General features: G+C 35.0%; 1 protein-coding gene across 36 annotated transcripts in view; it reads right to left on the bottom strand.

Moving 5' to 3' along the window:
* The window catches only part of ZBTB20 (zinc finger and BTB domain containing 20), a 780933-nt gene that overhangs the window by 466248 nt on the left and 289964 nt on the right, over nucleotides 1-24721 (bottom strand). For all 36 annotated transcript variants that reach the window (XR_008957295.1, XM_048215038.2, XM_048215024.2 and 33 more), the window contains one exon: nucleotides 11713-11786. The gene's annotated coding sequence lies outside the window, so the exon portion shown is untranslated. The remainder of the gene's footprint in view (nucleotides 1-11712; nucleotides 11787-24721) is intronic.

Raw genomic sequence — 24721 nt, 5'->3', positions numbered from 1 at the left:
GAGTTGGGAAGTGAGCAGAAAAGTTAATTGACCTAGGCCAAGGAGGGTTAGTGAGAGCTCTTGAAGACGAGAGAGGGAAAGGCAGCAGGAACTTCAGGGCAGCTATTGTGAGAGATGTATTGTGGATGACAGAGATGGCCAAAACACAAAAAACAAAATAACAAAAAAACAAAACCAAAATAAAACAAAAAAAAAACCAACCAAACCCCAAAAAGTTTTTTGGTGAATTTTTAGGTTGTATATTCAGAGGAAACTATACTAAAGACTCAAATTACTTTCAACAACTTTTGCTTGTTCAACTATTAGTTCTCTGCATATAATTCTGTGTATGAACTGGCATCATGAAAGAGCTCAGCTTTACACACACACACACACACACACACACACACACACACACACATCATACTTATTAAGAACTAGGAACTAGTACCATCATAGAGCTCAGGAAATATTTGTTGAGTCAATGTGTCACTCTATTTAGAGTATGTGCTTTACTCTCCGTATTATGGAAGTTAAGGCAATTACAATGAAATTAAAAGTTCTGTGTGGTGATTATTTTTCTCAGGCTGATTTTCCAAGAAACAAAAGGTAGGAATTTAAAAAATAATTTTATATATTCATTTTCAAACTTACTTTCATAAAGATATTCCCCAATGAAACAATAAAAAATGCTTAAAGAAAAAAATCAGTAATCTTCCATCAGTCCTTTTTTATTCTCAACCCTGTGAGACGACCATTGTGAAGAATATGGTCATAGAACACGCACAACAAATTTATTCATAAATATTCATTACCCTGAAAATTTGCTCTTTTCACTTAATAAATTATGGTCATCCTACAGTACATCCCTGGTTTCCGATGTAAGGCTCGATGATTCATTAGTTGTGTATAGCACCCAGTGCACCATGCAATACGTGCCCTCCTTACTACCCATCACCGGCACCGGGGATGTACTGTATGGTGACTAACATAATATAATAAAAAATCATTAAAAAAAAAAAAAAATAAATAAATAAATTATGGTCATCCTCCCAGATCAATACCAATAGATATAATTCATTCTTTTTCAAATGGCTGTATAATCTTCAATAACATCTGTCCAATTCATATGGCATATATGTAGTCAAATTAATAAATTCAATATCCTTTTCAAAAAATGTTTATTAAAATTTTACTAAATTTTTACACAAGATACTCAACAAACACTGAATATCTATCTGGTACCAGTTTTAGTAACTGAGAAAACTAGTAACTTACTCATGGTTCTTTACCTCAAGAAATTGACTCTCTAATATGAGAGAGAGAACAGTTAATTTTTCTTTTTAATTTAAGAGAAACTGCTGAGAGAATTTATAGTAAAGAATGCCTTTAGGGTGGGGGAATGGGATAGGCCAGTGATGGGTAGTAAGGAGGGCACGTAATGCATGGTGCACTGGGTGTTATACACAACTAATGAATCATCGAGCCTTACATCGGAAACCGGGGATGTATTGTATGGTGACTAACATAATAAAATAAAAAATCATTATAAAAAAAAAAGAATGCCTTTAAAATAAATCTTTAAAAGGAATAACATATTAAAAAATAATAAAGAAAAATTTAAAAAATAAAAAGAGTAACATATTACTGGCAATTCATTCTTAGTCATTGCTTCCAATGTATGAACAGTGCTTAGCAGCAACAGAGTCCCTCCCTATATGGCAACTCAAAAAACAAACTAATTTCTAGGCAGGAAGACCTCAGATGAAGCACCTTACTCCGGAGACCTCAAAGTGATTTATAATTCTGCTAATACTTTTACTGTAATAGTACTACATGATATTTATGAACTACCTTTATTTCATAGAGCTCTAAATACTTCATATATATCATTTGGCTTCTTTGTAAAATGTCTGCACGGATCGACAAAACTGTCCCCTACAGATAAGGAAAATGATCTTAAGACAAAACCATTTGACAATGCCTGAATCAAATCTCCAGAGAGTCAGCCCCATGCTTTTTCCTTTCCATTACACTTGCTGCCTCCCTCGTGGTAACTGCAATGATAATGTGGATAGTATGATGCAATCAATCAGAAAGTCTCATGAAGCATGAGGGAGTCAGTACTTATTAAAAAACAAGGGTTTTTCATGCAAACTATTTCTCTATCTGCTAAAAGAGCTTATGAATAAAGCTTCACTGACAAGTTTTCTAGGTGAATCTAGGTTAACTTACAGAGCAGCCAGTCTAGTTGGCCCCTCCCACTTTCCAGGGCTGCAAGAAGGTAAGACAGACAGTAAAATGTGTAACCCAGGTTCTCAGCTGTTCCTGCCAGCCCTAGTCCAGAGAAGAAAACAGAATTCTGATAGCAACAACAGTGGCAATGATAACAATGTTAGACATATATTGGTTATTTAAGAGAGTCCTACAATTTTCAACTAAGTTAAGCGAAGAATAGTTCAGTAAAATTATAGCAAAGGTTAAGCAAATTTCATATGGTCGTTTAGTGCAATTGCAAACAAGTAAATGACTGTCAAGAATCTTAATCTTCTAGTACTTATAACTATCAACACGAGCAAACTCATTTGCCTATATCTTTGAGGACATTTTACCATAGGAGGTTTATAATTCTGAGAATCTGATACTAACCATTAGACTGAGTTCATTCTGTATTCATGACCTCCTGAAAGAATGTCAGTTTAGCATGGCCTCCTCCCTTCTCCACTTGACTCAAAGAATGTTGCTTTCACATTGCCATTTGGGACACATGAAGGGGTGCATTTAGAGCCAAGGTGCTCCAACCTGAAGTGTAAAACTCCAATTCCCTGGAATTTACTGTTTCAAAGAGTCAAAAGTCTCCTGATTGCTTCCCACCAGTCTCTAGATAAGCTTCCCCCCGCCCCTTACAAAAGCTTTTCTTCATTCAAAATTCCTTTGAGAACAAAACATTGAACCAGAATTGGATTTTTAACAAAATGTTACAAGATTGTCAAAAATATTTTTTTTTCTCCTGATGAGACCCAGCAGTTCAAAGGATGTATTAATGTGCTTTCTGATTTAGGGCTACTAGCAACATATTGCAAAGTGCAAGGATGGGCCAAAGAACGAAGTCCCTTCCGCAAAGTAGGAAAGATGGTTTTCACAGAGTTATTTTAAAAGACTTGAATGGACCCTTTCACACAGAAAGACTTGGAAGTCAAACTCAAGAAACAGAGAGGATAAAGTAACAGCTGTAGAATGCTAACAGGTAAGCATCACTTCTAATCACCATAAATTTGTTAGTATATTGGTGCCATTCCATAGTGACAATTGGTTTTAGAATAATTGTTCAAGTGTACTATCTAATAATAGAAAATGACCTTCTCAGACATGAAGGTGTATACATGCAGTGCTGCTAAAGTTGACACATAGAAGGAAATTCAGGATCATGTCTGAGTGGGAGCTGCCATTAAAAAACTGTTTCCAATCTCTTCCTCCTCTCCTATTTCCCCCTTCCTCTTACCCACCCACCCTTCCTCCGTCCCTCTCCCTGTCTCACTCTCTTGCTTTTACCAAGAAGTTTGCTTCTCGTGTAGTCCTCACTGGTCATTAGAAAACAATCTAACAATTCATAAGTATGTTTGGATTTCCAGTTTTGCACTTTTTCTAGAAGCAGTCAACAATGAGTTCTTTCATTGACCTATATCTCTAATCAGACTTCCAAGGCTTCAAATAAGTTAGTTTTGAGAAGGAAAACATAAAACTTCTTCCTTCATATTGGCCTCATAAATACAATAATTTTACTTCTTTTATTTTTCAAAGGTGTATGGAAGTATGATATAGGTTAGTAGTACCTTTACTTGTGATATGATTAGGGTCTTGGGCACAGATACAGAGTGAATCAAGGTAATGTAGAGATGAAAGAGTAATGTCACAGATTCCACCTATCTTCCTAGCTCCTCATTTCTCAAAGGAGGAAACATATAGGGGGCACTGTATTTATTTCCAGACAAGGTAATATAACTTAATTATAAAAGCACCCTCTCAACACACTCTCTTGCTTCTTGGGAAGTCTACGAGAGCATGCATTACAATTCTGCTTTGCCAGATAAGGAGCTGAGGTGTGAGGACTGTAGAAGACTAACCAGCACCCAGGAGAAGAGCAGACTTGGAGGTTGATGGAACAATGGAAAGAACACCTAGGATCAGACAGATCTGTGTTAGAATTCTGGCTCAAGCTTTTACTAAGATGTATGGGGCAATTTCATCTCAGTGAACCTTGGTTTTCTAAATTTTAAACTAAGGATTATAACATTGATCTTGAGGTACTGTTGATGGAATTAAATGTGAAGAACTTAATGCAGAGAGGGCATCTGCTAAATCTAACTTTCTTTTCTTCCTAACTTTCTTTTCAAAGTTTGGGCTATTAGAGAACTAATGACCTGTGTGACCACATGAGCTAAGGCGATAACAAAATGCAATAGGTAAAAACACCAAGCAGGAGATAGTACAGTTTGAATCAGTTAGGCCTGGCATCAATACAAATTCACTTACTGGCTTTGCAATCTTGGATGTTACTTAATCTTTCTGGAGCTCAGTATTCTCATTATAAAATGGAAATGATTCCTACTTTACAGAGTGGTTGCTGAGTGTGGTAGCAAGGATTAAAGACAACTTTCACAAAGCATCTGGTACATTAAGTAAACAGATTGTGAGTAATACATATTGTTCAGATTTTTATTAATTAAAGCTTGTCTGTAGACTCATCTCCTGTACTTAATATTCTTTTTTTCCACCTAAGACCTTGAAGGGTTATGGTAGGGTGTTGATCACTGATTAGCTGGTCTAGTTCTGTTAATCTACCTCCTAAGAACTAGGGTTACAGTTCCAGCCCTGCCATTAACTATTTAACTGTATGTCTCAAAAAGGAATTCTAGGCCTGAATTTTGTTCATCTCTAAAATGAGAAGGCTGGAATAAATAATTCCTAAGTTTCCTTGTCACTATAATATGTTAAGATTCTAGTGTCTTTTTACTGAGTTATAGCAGTAAACTCTATCTTTAGAGTTTAACCTATTTCTCTATGGTTTAATTTTCACATTCCCTCTACTGTATTTCTTTTTCCTTTTTTCTTCTCTTTTCTTTTTTTCTTTTGGCAAAAAGGGATAATGTCCTATCATTTTGTAAACAAACCAATATCTCCATTCTGACTTAGTGGTATTCCATGATATTAATGCATCATACTTTAAAATAATCTGGATTGTTTTTAATCCCAAAATTCAGTAATAATGAAGGTAGTAATAATGAGGATAATGATGATTCATTTCAAGGCTTTCTATGCCTCCAGGACCCTGGTCATTGCACATGATAAAATACACCAAAATTTAAAAAAAGATTAAGGTTTAACATGTTAAAAATACATCCTAGGAGTAAAACACTTGGTACTCATTCCCACATTGTGCAATGAGCACTTAAAAATAAACAAAAATAAGAGATTCATTAACCAACAACAGAATCTTAATAATTATTAACTAGAAAGGAAATAAAATTAACTTGACCTTATCTTAGAAGGTTGTTGGGAATCTGCTTTGGTTATGCAGATGAGAAATATGTTGTGAGGGGCGCCTGGGTGGCACAGCGATTAAGCGTCTGCCTTCGGCTCAGGGTGTGATCCCGGCTTTATGGGATCGAGCCCCACGTCAGGCTCCTCCACTATGAGCCTGCTTCTTCCTCTCCCACTCCCCCTGCTTGTGTTCCCTCTCTCTCTGGCTGTTTCTATCTCTGTCAAATAAATAAATAAATAAATAATCTTAAAAAAAAAAAAGAAATATGTTGTGAACTATTAGACCTCAGTTTCAGAAATCCAAACCCCCTCAAACTTAGAAGTGAACCTTTGACAAAGGTTCAAAATAAACGTATAGTTACTATGAGCTTGTATATACCATTTACCTTTGAATTATTTTCATCTTGTTCTATTCAATTAATTAATTGATTGATTTAATATATACACCTATTATGTGTTTTCCAGTGTATTCAAAATAAAATCCAAATTCCTCACCCTGGCTACTCCTCTGACTTCACTTCCAATTATTCTCTTCCTTTGTTTACTTTCCTCTAGCCACTCTGGAATTCTTTTATTTCCTTGAATACACAAAGTTTGTCTTTGCCTCAGGGCATTGTCCATGCTGTTTCTGTCTGGAGCTTTCTCTTCCTTGCATGTTTCTATCCCCACCTCAAATTCTTCACCTACCTGGTTCTTCCATGCTTCAACTAAATTACCTTAAATTACCCTTTCTATGAGAATTCTTTCCTGACTACTCAGCAGGTAGCATAACAGATTTTCCCCATGCATTTCTGTCTTGCTTATCTATTAGCTCTTTTCATGCACTACAGTTAATAATTTTGTAATTTTTTGTTTACTTATTTAATGTCTGATTCCCTTAGGACACTATAAATTCCATGAGAGCCTAAGGGATCATTTCTATATTCCCTGGATTAAGCATGGATGGGTAATGAATTAATGATTCTACCGTGGTAGATTTTGTAGAGTTTAGAAATGTTAATTAAATATGGACTCTATCCCTAGAGAATTTATTTTCTAGTAAAGGGATAAAGTCTGCACATAAGTATCATTTAAAAATATAGAAAGTAATTCAAGTCTCAAAAAAAGTGTAGATAAATGCTACATTAGTTTCTAAGGCTATTGTGACAAATTACCAAAAACTTGTTGACTTACCAGAAATATATTCTCTCACAATTTTGAATGCTAGAAGTCCAAAATCAAATTGTCAGCAGAGCCACTACAGGTGCTAAGTGAGTTTGTTAAGCAGAGGAGAGTGGATTATTTCTGGGTAGGTGAAAGAGGGAAGCTTTTGTGGAATTAATAGCATTTAAAATAGACCCAGAAGGATGGGTTAGATTTGCATATGGAAAAACAGAATAATGGACATTCTAGATAGCAGGAGCAATATTAATAAAGAGGGGATGGTGATAGTGGTAAGGAAATTTGGCCTGAGTGTTTGGTATATTAAACCATAAGAATAAGTCAGAAATGAGGTCAGAATTAGATTTTAGATGGTCAAAATATTGGTTAGAAATTAATTGTTACTAAAGTTTTGTCTGAACAAAGGTGACATAATCTTAGGGCTCTTGCTTCAGGAAACCTAATGAGGCAGCAGTGTTTAGGATGAACGGGGCTCCCTTCCCCCTATCTCTCTCAATTAGGAGATTATTGTAGGCAAAAGAAGATGAAAACCTAAGACAGAGGTACCAAGGAAGGATAATTAATAAGACCTGGCCATTTACTGGACACCTGGGGGGTGGGAGGAAAGCAAGAATGATACATTTTGAGTCAGGATGACCTGGACAATTGAGATGAAGAAAATTAGTATAGTCAAAAGGAGGATGATTAATTTTCACTAGGAGGATAAATTCAATTTTGATGTACTGACTTGAAGAAAACTAGTGTGGTATCTATTTGAAGATTTAAATAAGGACATTAGAAATATAGGACTGAAATTTGGGAGAGAGATCAGGACTAGAGATATAAATGTGTGAGTTATCAGTAGTGTAATAACTGAAGTCATACAACCTTGGAAAGCAGTGGCAGATCATGGGAAGAGTATGAATATGGAGTCTGACAGACATAGTCACATTCTATCTTTTACACTCACCTGTTGTATGACCTGGGACAAATTGCTTAATGCCTACACTTTCTCATATATAAAGAGGGAGAAAATAATATTATCCCTTAGTTAGGATTATGTGAGTTAGTATTTAAAAGACCAATCTTCTTTATATCTGCTTTCATATTTTGGTGGCATGATTCCCAGTAAGAAATATATTTATTTTGCAATCCATTATCTTAAAAATATGTAACTCACTCTTTTTTATAAATTTTCCCCTTTGATACTATTTCATTAAAAGCATATTGACTGTGATCCTCTAAACTGATTCCATGACGGATGAATGGTTTGCAACCCACACTTTGGAAAACACTGGCTCCAACCAGCATCCTATCCTCAGATCACACCATGACTATTCACGGCTCCTTCAACTTTCATTTTCATTACTCTCTCTACTTTGGCAACTGGTGAATATCAGATAATTTCTTGATGGTCCAAAAGAAATGATAACTATTCACTTACTCTACTGTACCCATACAACATTCTGTCTTTAAGAAAGATGTATTTATTGCCCAAACAGATTATGAACTCCTTGATGGTAGGAAGTATAAGTTATTTACCCTGGTAAAAAGATTTGTTCATAAGAGGCACAGAAAAAACTTTAATTTATTATTAAAGAGGGAAGAGTTCTGAAGAGATAACCTTGTTGGGCACCTACATCCAAGTCCCTGCTCTGGCATCCTCATGCTTCAGTTCTTCCTTCTCTATATGCCGAAGCTTCCATGGATTTTTTTAAGGGAGAACACTGTCTCCTCATTTGGGACACAAAGACATAAGAACTAATATTTTGTACATAGAAACTCGAGCTTCTTCACAGTGGGGATGGGAAGGTTGGGAGGGTATAAAATAAATTTGAGGAAGAAACTAAGATATATCCAGGATTTAGCTCTGGGTGAAATAATAGAAAAGTTCCTACACTGGTCTCTTCGGATTGCTAAATGACAGAATCCAATAAAGGCAACCTGAAATAAATTACTAGGGCAAGTAATTCATTTTAAATTATTAAAGTTTATTTCATTTTTTTCAGACCCTGAAAAACTTTTCTCTGACAGAAATGACCCCTGGCAACAGTGACATTCTGACACCAGGCACGATGCACACTCTTGGGAAGTCTGAATTCCATGTCACAATGGCTCTGTTCTGATTACTGGTTTTATCATGCCTATAAGCGCAATTAAACTACTGAAGTTTCTAATGGTCTTCTGTCCATTTTGAAAATCATCATAAAGAATATTAAGTCAACCAAATAAATCTGCTTCTATGTGACTCATTGCACAACCAGAGGTATCATATCAAAATGCACAGAAAAAATGAAAAAAAAAAAACAAAAACCTTTTTTGATAACAACGAATGTTTCCAGAATACCCCTTATATATTAATTTTGGGCAAGTCTGTGGTGGGGAGTACAGTTCAATGGGTCTCATAAATGAGCCTAAGGCAATTTGTTCCTCAGAAAACACTGCTCAGACCCTGAGTGTAAAGGAAAGATCAAAGCCCCAGAGTCTAAATTTGGGTCTGTTCTCAGGCCTAGATGACTAAAGGATGATCTGCATTGGTGGTCATTATGGCTTGGGTAACTTGCATGCCCTACCATGGGCCTCAATATACTTACTTCAAAATGAGATTATTAGGACTTCTGCTTCTTACAGCCTCTGCACCTGTAATGTTTGATGAAGCTCTACCCTTAAATCCCTTTCACCTCAGTTTTGTAATCTTAAAAAATATGAAATGTGTTTATAAAGTTCTTTGATGTCCTTAAATGTTATTCAACATGATAACAGTACAATTCACTAAGCCTAAGTTTTATCATTTTAGTTTTGCCTCAGAGGCCACGTTTTATGAAAGCTTTAATTTGCATCAGCAGCAGCTGATTTAACAAAAACAAAGGGACCCCTTTTGGAAATAAATTAAAATTGGTGGGGGAGGGCAGAGGACTTTATGCAAAAAACAAACAAAAAAACAAAAACAACAAAAACCAAAAAACCCAAAAACCACCAGGAAGCTAAATGCTGAAGGGGTCATAAGGGGTCAAACGGTTCTGAGTTCTAAAGAATATTGTGGTCTTATTCATGCTGAGAAACTGAGAAACTGGTCCTGGCTTTTTATGCACTGAAAGTTGAAGCTTCTAATCGCAACTTCCCCGGGCTGATTGCCCCAATACCTATCGTACCATGTGCCTCTCCGTGCCTCTTTCCTTGAAACACAATTCACTGCATGACAATTAGACCAACAGGTGAAGAGCCTATCCTGCAGTCAAGTAGATTTATCTTTGGAGACAACTCCAGTGTATGGGATCTAAGACACTCAAGTTAATTGGAAAATTACTGGAGATTGTTTCACAGAAAAAAGGAAATGGTATGAACAGGCCGTCCTCATCTTGGTGGTGAGAAAGAAGTGAGAGACGTATGCCTATTGTGATGTGATGAACAGCTGGTTTGCCTTTGACAAATTCCTTTAAAATTGTATTCCTGACTGTCAAGAACTTTATTCAACCCCTCTTCACAATAAATATTCTCTGACAGAATAAATCCTAAAGTTCTAACTATTAACGCATTTTGTAATTGTATTAATAACAATAACTATTTCGTCATTGCTATCATTATGCCAAGCACTAGAGATTAAAAAACCGAGTAAGAAACAGACCCTGCTTTGTAGACCTTCCTGTCTATGGGTTTGAACTATTGTGGTTATGACAAAAATAACAATAAGCATCATTTATTCCCTCATACCAGCCAAGCACTGTGCTCAGTGGGCACCATGCATAAGCTCCCTTTCCACTCATCAGATACCCTGACGGTGAAGTGATCTTGTTCTGTCCATGCATCGTCTCTCTCCTCCCACCAAAAGATGGACCTAGCAGAAATTCAGACCATATGTAGAGATATTTAAACACCTTCTGGACTATCTGCAGTCAACACACAAGCACTGTAGCCAATGATGCAAGAGTACAGTGAACCAAAGTGAAAATGGAAGAAAGTGAATCACCTTTAGTGCACTCTGTGGGACAGACATGGTGGCACTCTGAAAACCACGATGCAGTAGACCCCACATCCAGCCTTCCAACAATGACTCAAGGAGATGGATGTTATTTCGGTGTTTTAAGACTGTCTAAGGAACGACCTTGCAACACATTAAACTCCAAAACTTAGGAAGACATCATAACCTTCTGGATTTCATTACCAAAACATACGTTTTGATCTAAAATTAAAAAAAAAAAGATTGACTTTTCTCGTAGTATTTCACAACCTTTGAATGCAGCATTAAAATGCTTTTCTTCTTTCCCCCACCAACTATAAGCTTCTGTTTTCTTACCCTGGGCGTCTGAATCTTTTATATGCTCGGGTTCTATTCACTGCCTGTTATTCAGACATTGAAATCCCAAGTGTTAATTGTTCTTCCAAGTACATTGACAAAACAGCAGCTAAATAAGGGTAGACCAGACTGTGGTAGACTCTGACATGCATTTATGGAACAATGGGGCTCTGAGAGACAGCCTTGTAGCTCACGGGAAGACATAAGATGTGCTATTTTGACTGCTTCATAGCAGAATGGGGAACACACGCACACAAGGGAATTATGCATTTTACTTAGTTTTGCCCAAAGTCCTCAAGGCAACAGAATCTTGTGATGTCATCATGAACTTTTTTCTCTCCATTTCCATTGACACAAAGGCTAAAAATTTCTAATGACATCACAAAGGAAAAAGGAATCTACTTTGACTCCATAAGAAATCCGTTACCTTCTATGAGATTTGAACAAAAATGTGAGAATCCCTCTTGTCACGGTGTATGTCACTGTGCGGATGCACAGTGGGTGACACCCTCCCTAATGCAATTCAAACCAGGCGAAAAAAAAAAGGATTCACAATTTAGGTTGAATAAAAAAGACATACTGAATATTGAGCCCAACAAATTTTCTTTTTTTATAGAAGGAAATCATTTAAGCATATATTTCTTCAGGGATATTCAAATTTTTACTCATGCCTGGTTACTATGTTACCAATGTTTTTGTCTTTTCTTGGGTTGGTCACAAAATCACAGAGGAAGAAGGTACAGGAAGCTTTCACTTACAGGAATGCAGTGCAGCTCAATCTTTTGTTTTTAAGGTGCAGTGATTTCAGTCTCTAAATGTAACTTCAGGCAGTCTGAAAAGAAACAGGTTAAAATCTCTTTCAGTTATAATTGGTATTTCAGATTTAATTAAAAATTAAACTTTCATAATGTTTCACCATCCAAAGCAATGCATTATCAGTCAAGCGTGGCTTTTTTTTTTTTTTTCTGTTAAGGAAAAAAAAAAAAAACCCTCTTCCCAGAGTAGTTTTTTAATGAAAAGAAAAGGATCTAAAGAGGAAAAAAAAAAAGCAATTCTGAAAAACAAAATATGCCTCCCTGTTTAGGACTTCATAATGATATGACTAGAAGCTCAGTGCCTCTGAATTTCAGCTAAATTCTATCTGATTTTTAAAAAACTCCTCAACAACAATTTCACAGCCTAAAGATTACATAAAATGTTAATTTTAGAGAATAAAGAAGAAAATCTATTATCTGAATATACATGTTGAAGGGAAATTATGACTTCAAATAGAATTGGAAAAAAAATGTTAGATCTACTACTTTCAAGTGGCTGCATCAGTGGCGGGGCAGATGGTGAAGTAGAGGTAAATGAACATATTTAGCAAAACAGAACGCCCATTGCAATGTATGGTGGGCTTCGCATGCCGGACACCACATCATATATACATATATCTTATCAGATGCAGCCACTGCTGTGTGAAGCAGCACGAGAAGACCATCAGGATTTGAACTGGACCTCCTGGTTTTAAATAACTGAACACATTTTTTAATATGTACTTTTAATCTTCAAATTAAGAGTCCAGGCATTAAAATCTCCAACTATGTTATAAATATTTGGGCTTAAAATGTCACACTATTTTTCAATCCCTTCTTTCTTCATACAACACCATCTCTAAATAAGATAACTGTTAAAAAAAAACAGACTAGATTAAGTCATCCCTATTTTTAGCTTTAGATAACTGACACTACAGGATATAGAAAAATATAGCTTTTTTTTTTTCGTGTAAAATGAAGATAATACAATTATCTTTCTTTTACTTCACAGCATGGCAGTACTTTTTTTATATATATTTGTAGCACTAAATGTGGTATGTTTATGTCCACCTTCACGTTAGTGCAAGGTAATATTTTAATATCTCCACATATGAGAGCATGATCATAAATCACCCCTGAAATTGCATCTATTATTAGAAAATGCAACTCGTCTGACTTATGAATTCTATTTTCTTTTTCCCTTCAAGTATATGGAAGAATATTTTAGGTATTGTGTCTATTTGATATATATAGATTTTATATGCAGACTGGTGCAGATTCACGGAATCCATCCATGAATGGATCAGAAAAAAAATCACTGACATTGACTAACTAAACTTTTCCCCTGCTTCACACATGCCTGAATTAGACTAAAAATGCACCAGTGTAAAGACAGAAATTATGGAGGCGTCACCAGGGACAACTGAATGAGAGGAGGGGAGTGCACATATTTCCTTATAAGGTAACAAAACATTCATAAAAGAAACTGACAAAAATAACTCATGCTCGGAAATTATATGGAATAACAATAATCCCCAATAAACAATTCAGAAATATGAAAACTGTCCACCTCTATATAAATCTGAATCACTGATTGGTATTGTTCTACTCACCGCTCAAATATGGTTAGTGAAAAACTGATTCACTATCTAGTTCATACAGGAAAATGTGATGGAAACTAGGCTGCATATTTATATATAAACTATTTAACTGACAACTAGCAGTTCAATTTAATCAGTCAGATTTCCTTTTCCTCAATTCACCAGATGTTGAGTTAACTGAACTATCAGTTCAAAATAATAAAGTAATTTCTATGAATCGTCAGTCTGCTGCGTTACATTCTTCTCGGCTCCTCATGTATTCCTCATCCTCCTTGACCTTTCTCTTCACTTCTGTTTCTGCATGTTTCTTCCTTACTTTCACTTTCTTCCTTATTTTTTCCCTCTCTTTTTTTTCCCCTTGGTGAGGGTAATGAAGCTCAAAAATAACATCTTGTATCCTGTTGAGGGAAACTTGGTCACAACTATCCTTCCAGATGACAAACTCATTCTTAAATGTCTGTTTCCCAATCCAAAGAAAACAGAGCAATTGAGAAAATAGAGACGCAACATCACTTACCACTACCAACACCACCACTTTTAATTCCCATGCTACATTCATCACAAGGAGGACTGAAGTTTATTTATATTATCCCCTAACCTCAAATAGGACCACAAATAAGACTAATAACAGGACCATTTTGTGGCACTCAGGCAAACGGCTGGGCAAAACAGATGGATCCTACTTTGCGCCAGGACTCAAAAAATACAGTCGCCAACTCACTGTTGGCGACTACATATCTTGGCCCAAAGATGGACCTGGAAGTGGGACCAGTTGTCTTTGATATGAATACTGTTCCTATTCATATCTGCCTCATGAGATAATCATTAACTCTGTCACTATGTAGTGGGGGTAAGTATTGGATAGAAACTGGAAAAATGGTCATCAAGGAAGTGAAATATTCTGAAGGCATGTCGGATTAGATTAGGGAGAACAAAGTCAGGGCTAGAACATTTTTGGCAATACTGTCTATTTTTCAACTTCCTGTTTTTTACAAGTTCAGTACTGTACACTGTACCCACCTTTAAAATAGTAGATTTCCAGAGTATGTGTAATCAATAAGAATAACTTGCTCTTGACTTTTCAGGTCCCAAAATCTGTTGAAATTTTTTAAAGTCAACCAGATCGATCTTGGTCATTATTAAAATTGACCACCAGTGTCAGACTTCTTTAATCAGGACAAAACTATGTAAGGCTTTATAGATTACAGTCAACACCCAGCGATGCACTGGGAAACAGCTCAGTCAGTAATCAATGCAAATTACAAAGCCCGGAAGAATGCTTCTCTTGGCAGAGGCCCTTTAGCAAAAGAGTTGTACATTCTGCACTAGTTAGAGATTCTGAATGGCTTTCCAGAGAAGTGGCAAATGTATTATATTACAGTAACCTATCCTGTAACTCACAAGACCAAAAAACAAAGCCCCAGACAATAAAGAAAACTGAAGGCGGTGAGGAACTATAGATCATAACACTGACTAGTAACACAGGGCTGCTTCTGATCACACTCTACTTTTTAAAAAATCCTCACATGAGTAAGAGTTTTCGATACCACCAGGTCACAAAACTTCAAGAAAAGAACAACAAAGCACTCTAGTTTAGGAGTTCTATGCTAATTCAGGCGTTGCTCTTAATGTTCTCCCAACTATTCAGCATCGATTGTATCTTGCTCAGATTGTTTTTGAGAGTTCACTCACCTCTCTTATAATTTACTCATTCTGACATTGCTCAGATGATTTTTAAGAGACAAGCCCTGCCTGTGGTCAGTGTAGATGGAAATTATAATATTTTAATTATTTCTCTTAGTCTTTTTTTTCTTTTCACTTCAAAAAAATTTTATTATGGAAAATCTCAAACACATGCAAGAGTAGAGAGCATAATAAAATGAGCTACCAGGTACTCATCACCCATGGGCCATCTTTTTTCTTTTTTTATCTGTAGTCACCTATAGTCATCTATAGTTACTTTTTCTTCTACTAGCTCATTTTAAAGACAATTCCAGATATATCATTCTATCCACAAATATGTTAGTATGTAGTACTAAAAAATAATGGCCTCTGAAAATCATAATATCATCACCCACATCAAAAATAATAGCAATTCTTTAATGTTATTAAATATCTTAGGTCAAATGATTGATTTTTGAATGCTTTTTGCTTTCTGTTCATTTTTATAGCTGGTTAGTATGAATTATAAACAAGATCCACACACTACATTTAAATCATAATTCTCTTTTAACTGATAAATCCCCCATTCCTTTTTCTTAAATTACTTTTTATTCCGGAACAATTTCATATTTATCAAAAAGTTATAAAGATAGCACAGAGAACTCCTGTATTTTCTTCACTACTTAACATTAACATCTTATGTAACGATGGCAAATTTGTCAAAGGAAGAAATGAACATTGATACAATACTATTAACTACGTACTTTATTCAGATGTTACCAGTTTTTCCATTAATATATTTATTCCGTTCCAAGGGTTTAATCTAGGATACCACATTGCATTTAGTTGCCATTTCTCCCAACTCTTCTCTGATTTGTGACAATTTCTCAGTCTTCTCTTTTTATGACCCTGATAGTTTTGAAGAGTAGTGGTCAGATATTTTTTGTACTAATCTAAATACACAAGTAATAAATCATGGAAATTTAATTAAAAAAATTTTTGGGGGGGTGCCTTGGTGGCACAGTCGTTAAGTGTCTGCCTTCGGCTCAGGGTGTGATCCCAGCGTTGTGGGATCGAGCCCCACATCAGGCTCCTCCGCTAAGAGCCTGCTTCTTCCTCTCCCACTCCCCCTGCTTGTGTTCCCTCTCTCGCTGGCTGTCTCTGTCAAATAAACAAATAAAATCTTTAAAAAAAAAGTTTTTTTGGCATAAAATTAAGTTAAAAAATTTAAAAAAATAAATAGTAATTTGGATTTATCTGATGTTTCTCATAATTAGATTGGGATTAGAGTTTTAGAGAAGAATGCAAATGAATGAAGAGCTCTTCTTGTAACATCATATCGGGGGGTACATGATATCCGTATGACTTATCACTGGGGATGTTAATCTTGGTCATTTGGTTAAGGGAGTGCCTGCCAGGTTTTTCTCTTCTTAGTTTTAATTAGCATAATTTCACTTTTAACAGTCTATTGAGGTATAATTTACATAACATAAAATTCACCCTTTTAAGTGTACAACTTAAGGATTTTAAATAAATTTAGAGTGATCATCATCACAGTCCAGTTTTAGAACATTTCTGTCACCCCAGAAAGATCTTTCATGTCCTTAGGTAGTCAACCTACCCTTACCCCCAGCCCCAAACAATAATCAGTTTTCTGTCTCTAAACATTTACCTTTTCTGGACATTTCATATAAGTGCAATCATACAATATGCAGTGTCATGCATGTGGCTTATCATAATATTTTTCAGATTCATCTATGTTGTGGTATGTAGCAGATGCCTGTTCCCTTTTATTGACAAATGGTATTCCATTGTGTGGATGTACATTTTGTTTATCCACTCATCAGTTGATGAACACATGGATTGTTTTTAGCTTTGACTATTACAAATAATTCTTCTCTGAACACTGACATATATACAAGTCTGCATGTGGACGCATGTTTTTATTTCTCGAGTAGATATCTAGAAGTGAAATTTCTCGGTCATAAAGGTAAGTTTATTTTAGCTTTTTTTAGATTTATTTTTTAAAGATTATTTATTTATTTTCAGACACAGAGAGAGAGAGAGAGAGAGAGAGAGAGGCAGGAGCAGAGGGAGAGAGAATCCCAAGCAGACTCCACACTGAGTGCAGAACTCAACACGGGCTCAATCTTGAAACCTGAGCTGAAACCGAGAGTCAGAGACTCAACCAACTGTGCCACCCAGGTGCCCAGTTTATTTAAACTTTTAAGAACTGCTAAGCCATTTTCTAGAGTGACTGTACCATTTTAAATTTCAACCAGCAATGTATGAGGGTTCCAATTTCTCAGCATCTTCACTGATACTTGTAATTGCATGCCAATTTTTATCTTATTTACTCTAGTTAGCATAAAGCAGTATCTCTCTATGGTTTTAATATACTTTTCTAAGGATTAATGATTTTGAGCATCTTTTCATATTCTTATTACTGATTCTTCTATCTTCGTTGGTGAAATATTTATTCAAACATTTTGCCCAATTTTTAATTGGGTTGTTTGTCTTTTTGTTATTGAAGAATTCTTTATATATTGTGAGGACAAAGATCCTTTATCAGATACATATTTGCAAATAATAAATCTTGCAGGGGCACCTGGGTGGCATAGTCAGTTAAGCGACTGACTCTTGATTTCAGCTCAGGTCATGACCTCAAGGTCATGAGATCGAGCCCCACGTTGGGTTCCCTGCTCAGTGGGGAATCTGCTTCTTTCCCTCTTCCTCTCCCTCTGCCCCTCCCTGTGCTTACCCTCATGTTCTCTTTCTAAAAATAAATAAAATCTGAAATAAATAAATAAATAAATAAATCATGCAAATTTTCTCCCACTCTTTTCTTTAGTGATATCTTTTGAAGTATTAAAGTTTTTAATTTTATTGAAATCCAAATTATCATGTTTTTTATTTTTTGTATCATGCTTTGGTGCCATATCTAAGAACCTATCTAACTCAAGGTCATGAAGATCTTCTCCTGCTTTCTTATAGAAGTCTTATAGTTTTAGCTCTTACATTTAGGTCGATGATCCATTTTGAATTAATCTTTGTATATGGTGTGAGGTAAGGATATAAAGGTTTTTTTTTTTCATATAGTTCTAGCACCATGGATATTCATTTATATTTCATATAGTCCTAGCACCAATTGTTCTAATATTATTTATTGAAAATGACAACAACAAAACTATTCCTTCCCTACCACATTGCTTTGGCACCTTTGTCAAAACCAATTGACAAAAAACATAAAGGTTAATTTTCTGAATTTACAACTTCATTCCATTGATTTATATGCCAGTACTATACTCTTCTTTCTATAGTTTTTATAGTAAATTTTAAAATCGGGAGCATAGGTCATCTAACTTTGTTTTCCTTTTCAGAATTATTTTCACCGTTCTGGATCCTTTGCATTTTCATATAAATTTTAGGATCAGCTTGTCAATTTCTACAAAAATGCCTTTATTCTTTTTGATGCTACTGTGAATAGAATTTTTTTTTTAAATTTCATTGTTCACTGCTAGTATATAGAAATACAATTAATTTTTGCATAATTACAAAATAATATATATTTTGTATTATAATATATAATTTTGTATAATTACAAAATAAAATATAATTTGTAAACTTGCTTAACTCTTTTGTGTGTGTGAATGCATTCCTTCAGCTTTTCTACATAACTTATTTTCTGCAAATAAAAAGTGTTAACTTTTTACTTTCTAATCTGGATGCCTTTGATTTCTTTCTCTTCTGTTTTTTTTTTTTTTCTTCTTCTCTCCTTTTCTTGCTTTCTTTTCTTTTTCTTTATATTTATTTATTTATTTTTATCTTTCTGGACAGACACCCCAGTACAATGTTGAATAGACGCGGTAAGATCTAACAACCTTGCCTTGTTCCCAATCTTACAGTTAAACCAGTTAGTCTTTCATCATTAAGTATGATGTTAGTTGTTGATTTTGCATAGATGCCCTTTATCAGGTTATAGAAGTCTCTTCTAGTCCTAGTTTGTTGAAAGTTTTTGTCATGGATGGTGGATCTTCTCAAATGTTTTTCGTGTACCTAGTGCAATAGTCACAAGGTTGTCTCTTTTATTCTACCAATATGGTATATTACATTAATTAATTAACTAATTAATTAATTACTGAATGTTTACTAAACTTGCATTCTTAGGATAAATCCTACTTGGTCAAGGTTATAGTACATTTAAGGATTGTTGTATTTGATTTGTGAATATTTTGTTGAGGACTTTGGGGTCTATATTCATGAGGGATAATGGTTTCTTATGCTTGTCTAGCTTTGGTCTCAGTATAATATTATTGTCATAGAATGAATTTTAAAAATGTTCCTTCTCCATTTTCTGAAAAAGTTTGTGAGATATTGGTATTGCTTCTCTTTAAATAATGGATAGGATGCAGTGAAGATATCTGCATCTAAACTTTTCTTTGTGGGATGACATAATTAAAAATTCCATCTCTTTGCTATTATAGATCTATTCAGATTCTCAATTTCTTCTTCAATCACTTTCAGTAATTTGTGCATTTCCAGCAATTAGAAAATTTTACCTAAGTTGTCTTAAGAATATATTTGTTCATAGTATTACTTTTAATCTTTTTAATTTCTATGGGGTTGGTAGTGATGTCCTGCTTTTATTCTTGATTTCAGTAATCTGTTATCTTCTGTACTTTTTCCTTGGTCATTCTAGCTATACATCTGTCAATTTTGTTGGTCTTTGCAAAGAATCAACTTTTGTTTTCATTGATTTTTCTCTACGATTTTATTGTTTTCTATTTCATTGACTTCTGGCCTAACTATATTATTTTCTTCCTTTTTCTTGAATTGAATTTTATTATATACTTATACCATATCTATATTTATCTACATAATAATAAAAGTGCAATGTATTTCTTTGGGTGGATTTTAGTCACTGCTATCATTTCCTTTCAGTCTAAATGATTTCCTTTAGTATTTCTTGTAAGGCAGGTCTGCTACCAACAAGTTGCCTCAGTCTTTGTTTACCTTGGAATATCTTTCTTTTATCTTCATTTTGAAGAACAGTTTTGCTGTATATAAAATTCTTGATAGTCACTTTAAAAATCTTTTTTCCTTCAGCACTTTGACTTAATTATTTCTGATGAGAAGTCAAATGTTAATCAGAATGTTGTTTCCTGTAGTGAGCCTTTTTTCTCTTGGTGCTTTCAAGAATTTATCTTTTTCTTTGGCTTTCAAAGACACATAGAATGTGTCTATGTGTGGATCCTTTTGCATTTATCATACTTGGAGTCTGTTGAGCTTCTCAGATGTGTAGATTAATGTTATTCATCATATTTGGCAAATTTGGGGCCATTATTACTTCAAATATCTTTTTTCTGCCCTTTCTTTTTCTTCTTCTCTCCTTTCCTGTTACACACATGTTAGTATGCTTGCTGGTATCTCAGATCTCTGAAGCTCTGTTTATTTTCTTCATTTTTTTCCCCCATTTTTCAGATTAGATAATTTCTACTGATTTATCTTCAAGTTCACTAATTCTTTGTTCTGCCGTCTCAGATCTGCTGTTGAGTCCTTCTAGAATATTTTTCATTTTAGTTACTGTGCTTTCAAACTCCAGAATTTTTATTTCTTTTAAAAATAATTGCTATCTCTATATTGATATTTTTTATTTTAAAAGTAATTATATTAATATTTTATTTAATTATTTAACATGGTTTCCTTTAGTTATTTGAATATATTTATAATAGCTGCTTTCAAGTCTTTGCTAAATTTGACATCTGCTCTTCCCTCTCCAACATAGAGAGAGTTTCCACTGACTGCTTTTGTAACTGTGTATTGGTCACACTCCTGTTTCTTTACATGTCTTATAATTTTTTTTCTTGCAAGTTGACACTTTATACAATATATTATAGCACCTCTGGCTTCTGATTTTTCCCTCCAGGAGACTGTTGCTGTTATTGCTACTTATTTGTTTGTTTAGTGATCAATCTAATTCTGTGGGGTCTGTCTTCCTATGCTGTACAGCTGCTGATGTCTCTGGTCAGTTTTTATAATACTATTTTATTTTTTAGCTAAGCCTTGCCCCTATGTCAGGCATAGTTTGCAGTTCACATCTAATGATTGGTCTGGAGTTCTACTCAAACATCTTGAGGGCAATAAGCTAACATCCTTTGCTGATATATATGTATGGGTTGGAAATGCAAAGTTCAGGCACTTTACATGTCTTCTTTGGCTCTTACTTTTTACTGGGATCACTCTTCTTTCCTCTTTGTACAAGGCTTTAGGGTCAGCCTTGGGTATGTGGATATCTTGGACCCTCTCTGGTCTTTCCTGGAATATATGCAGACTTCCAAACCACCAGGGATACAATTTTCCAGTCCATTGCCTGCCCCAACCTGAACTGCAACTTCAGGCTAGCTGTAATATTTATCCTCTCTGTTTATTTACCACTGAGATTGCTACTATTTGTGACACCTAGGGACATGTGGTTTTTCATGTTCTACTCCATCAAGGCAGCCCATTTCAGCAGGAAGTTTGGAGTTTTCGTGGCTTGTCCTGCCCTTTTAGATCTATTGTGCCAATGGAGTTTGGGGAAGGGTAAGCAGTGGAGGTAGTCCCAGCCAAAATACCAGATCTCACTTATGCCTGTCATATAACAATAATCTTTAATACGTCCCCTTTTACTCTCAGAAGTATCCAGTTCGGGTGATATAATTTATGAACTCCGTTTATATAGTGAGCATAAAAACTTATGATATTCCTTCAGCAAATAACCATTGCCTAATTCTATTCCTTGTAATGCAAGATTTGGAGGCCCAGCTGCAGGGGTGTGTATGGGTGGGTGGGGAGGTCCAACTGCCTTTGAATGAGAGTTTCCATAATGGTTACATGTGTATAGGAAATCCTCAACTGCCTGTTCCACTACATCTCTAGAAAGTCTAAAAATTCTGGAGATTAGAAATTTCTGCCAATCATGAGGACTGGGAGGTAGATGGAGGATGAGTATGAGGGTGCAATACTTCCCCCACGGGAGATGAAGAATTCTGCATGACTTTACAGAGCTGAGAGAAACCACACAATGAGAAGAGCTAGCATTTCATGGTTCATAATTAGTTGCTAGAAAATTTGGAGCTGGACTGAGCTAGAATAAACCCATTCCAAGCAATTGTAGAGGACATGTCATCTAGACTTAATCTCATACCAAATAGTAGCTAAGCAATCTCTCTAAATAGGTCCAAATACTTAAGTGAATCAAGTTAGTATTTTCCAACTTATTTCCTCGCAGTTTCATGGCATGCCCAGGCTATATCTCCTCAGGAACATACCAAAGGGATATGCTTCTCTGGGCACTTAAATAACTTGTAAATCAGAAAGTTACCATATTGAAATAGGGAGTAATATGCACTTTAAAAATGATTTTTGCTTTACATAATGATCCACAATAAAATTCCCTTGAGAATAGATTCTCCTAGAGCCTTTAAATTATGAATAGATTTACAAAATCACTCATCACATAAAATGAGATAAACATGTAGTATCTGCTTCTAGGATTTTCAAAACTTTTTTTTTTCTTCATAGAGACTGAAAGGAATGGGAAAATCAGCAAACTTTGTGCAGTAGAAATTCAGAATGTATGATGCATTAACTTTGAATATCTTACTGATATTTTTGGATCGACATTAATCCTTCACATTTACAAAGTGTCAAAGAAATCAAAGTATTCACCAAACCTCATCTCACGAAAATGTCGTAATAATTCACCTTTAAGTCAAGAGCCTGTAACAGCAAATACTACTACTTCTATTTGGAAAACAAGGAATCTAATCCATAAAATAAAGCATAGAACATCACATAAATTGCTTAAGGACACAAGGAAGTCTGGTAATGCAGTATGTGATAAAATTCCCTCACCTTGTAATATGAAACTTAGGTAATACTCGGTCTACAGCAAAGAAATTGGAGCCTCCATCTCCCACTGTCTGCATATTAGAGCAGAATGAAAACAGATGTTTAAAGAGATTTTTTTGGTCCTATGAAATGACACTTCTCCAGCTAATTTCTCAGGTAAAGCAAGTGGACATTTTTTTTTGGCTGTGCGCTTTTGCGAGTCTTTGCAATTTCTAGAAGAGGATTTCAACCCAACCCCTAACTTGATTACTGCTTCTGCTATTAATTAACAAAAATAGCTGTTTTCCAGTAATACAATCTAGCATTCACTGTTATCTAATAACAATTAGAGGCATAACTTAGAAAAACAATATAAATTGCAGTTCTTCCATTGGAGGTTAGATCAGATATAATCTAAAATCTTTCTTTGACTTATATCAGATTAGAGTTTCATCTACCTGGTCTGTATCATGTAAGACTAAGAATATCAAATCGCACATCACTGAGATGTTATTAATCTATACTGAGAGCTATAATAGAAGTATACCTACAAAATATTCTTTGTTTCTCATAAAAGTGAATATTGATCATGATATTCATGGTGTAATATAGTGACCCCTTTATATACTGAAGAACACCAGAGGAAGATAGTTCTTTCTAGTCTGAGTATCAGCAATGTATTTCTTCAAAACATACGGTTAAGAACCCAATTTGTAAATGTATATAAGACTCTTTATAGGATTTTTTTTTAATATATAGGTCTATTTCTTATATTTTCCCCTTATGTTTTCAGTTTTCAATTACTTCATTTATATCATATACTTCATTTATACTTTATTTACTTTCAAATATATGTATACATATATTTATAACATATATCTATGTATCCTTTTAAACCATCTTTCTTTCTTTTCAGAACAAGATGTCCTTCTGTGCCTCTTTTTATCTACCCTTTTGTATATCAAGCCATCCGAACTTATAATAAGATACCCCAAAATTTTAGATGCAATTTCAAAATGCAACCTAGATCATCCAGGAGCCAGACTTGATAAACTCATCTATGTTTTTGTGGTGACTTTAGTTCATTTCCTTCTACCCTGGGTGCTATTCAAATCAGATGTCTGAACCAAAGTAATAGATTTGTATCATTAGGGTCCCAGGCTACTTTAAAGCTTAGATAAGCATATTTTTGCTAAGTCACCTGAAGGTGATCCTTGGCTTTCTGTGCAAGAGAAGAACACTTTGGAACCTATGGAGCAACTATTTTCAAATACTTAATAAAACATATAACATATGGCAGCTATGGTTGAGTGTGCAGGTTATGCCTTGTACAAGGGCACCCAATCTATGGGTGTGCTCCACTCTAGAAGCTATGCTCCCTGGCCCAAGCTACACCAGTTGGAGCAAATTATTTTTATAATTTGCACAAAGGTGCTGAAAGAGGTCACATTTTTCTAAGTTGTACTAACCCTCTATGAAAGTAAGAGGCCCAGTATAACATATTTCTATAGTATTTCTAACAAAATGTAATTAATTCCATTAATATTTAGGGGCTCTCTAACTGCTACATGTTACATAAATATTCAGGTAAGCCTCCTAGTAATGCCCTTACCACATGAACTTGAGTCTCCATGACCTGGGCTAAACAAGATGTTAATTATATATACAGTTCTCCTCAGGGAGACTGACTTTGAAACGGAGCAGGAGAAAAAGGATACTTTTAACACTGTCTTTCTCCATAGCTGAAAACAACATATATCAGATCATATTTTCAACTTAGTGAAGTTTTTCTTCCTAGGTGGAGTCAAAAAGTGGGTGTGGAACATGTTACTCCTATT

This window comes from Ursus arctos, unplaced genomic scaffold, assembly GCF_023065955.2.
Source record: "Ursus arctos isolate Adak ecotype North America unplaced genomic scaffold, UrsArc2.0 scaffold_4, whole genome shotgun sequence".
NCBI classification, from domain to species: Eukaryota; Metazoa; Chordata; class Mammalia; order Carnivora; family Ursidae; genus Ursus; species Ursus arctos.
Note: the sequence above shows the minus strand (reverse complement) of the source record. Positions and strands in the feature narration are given on the sequence as shown.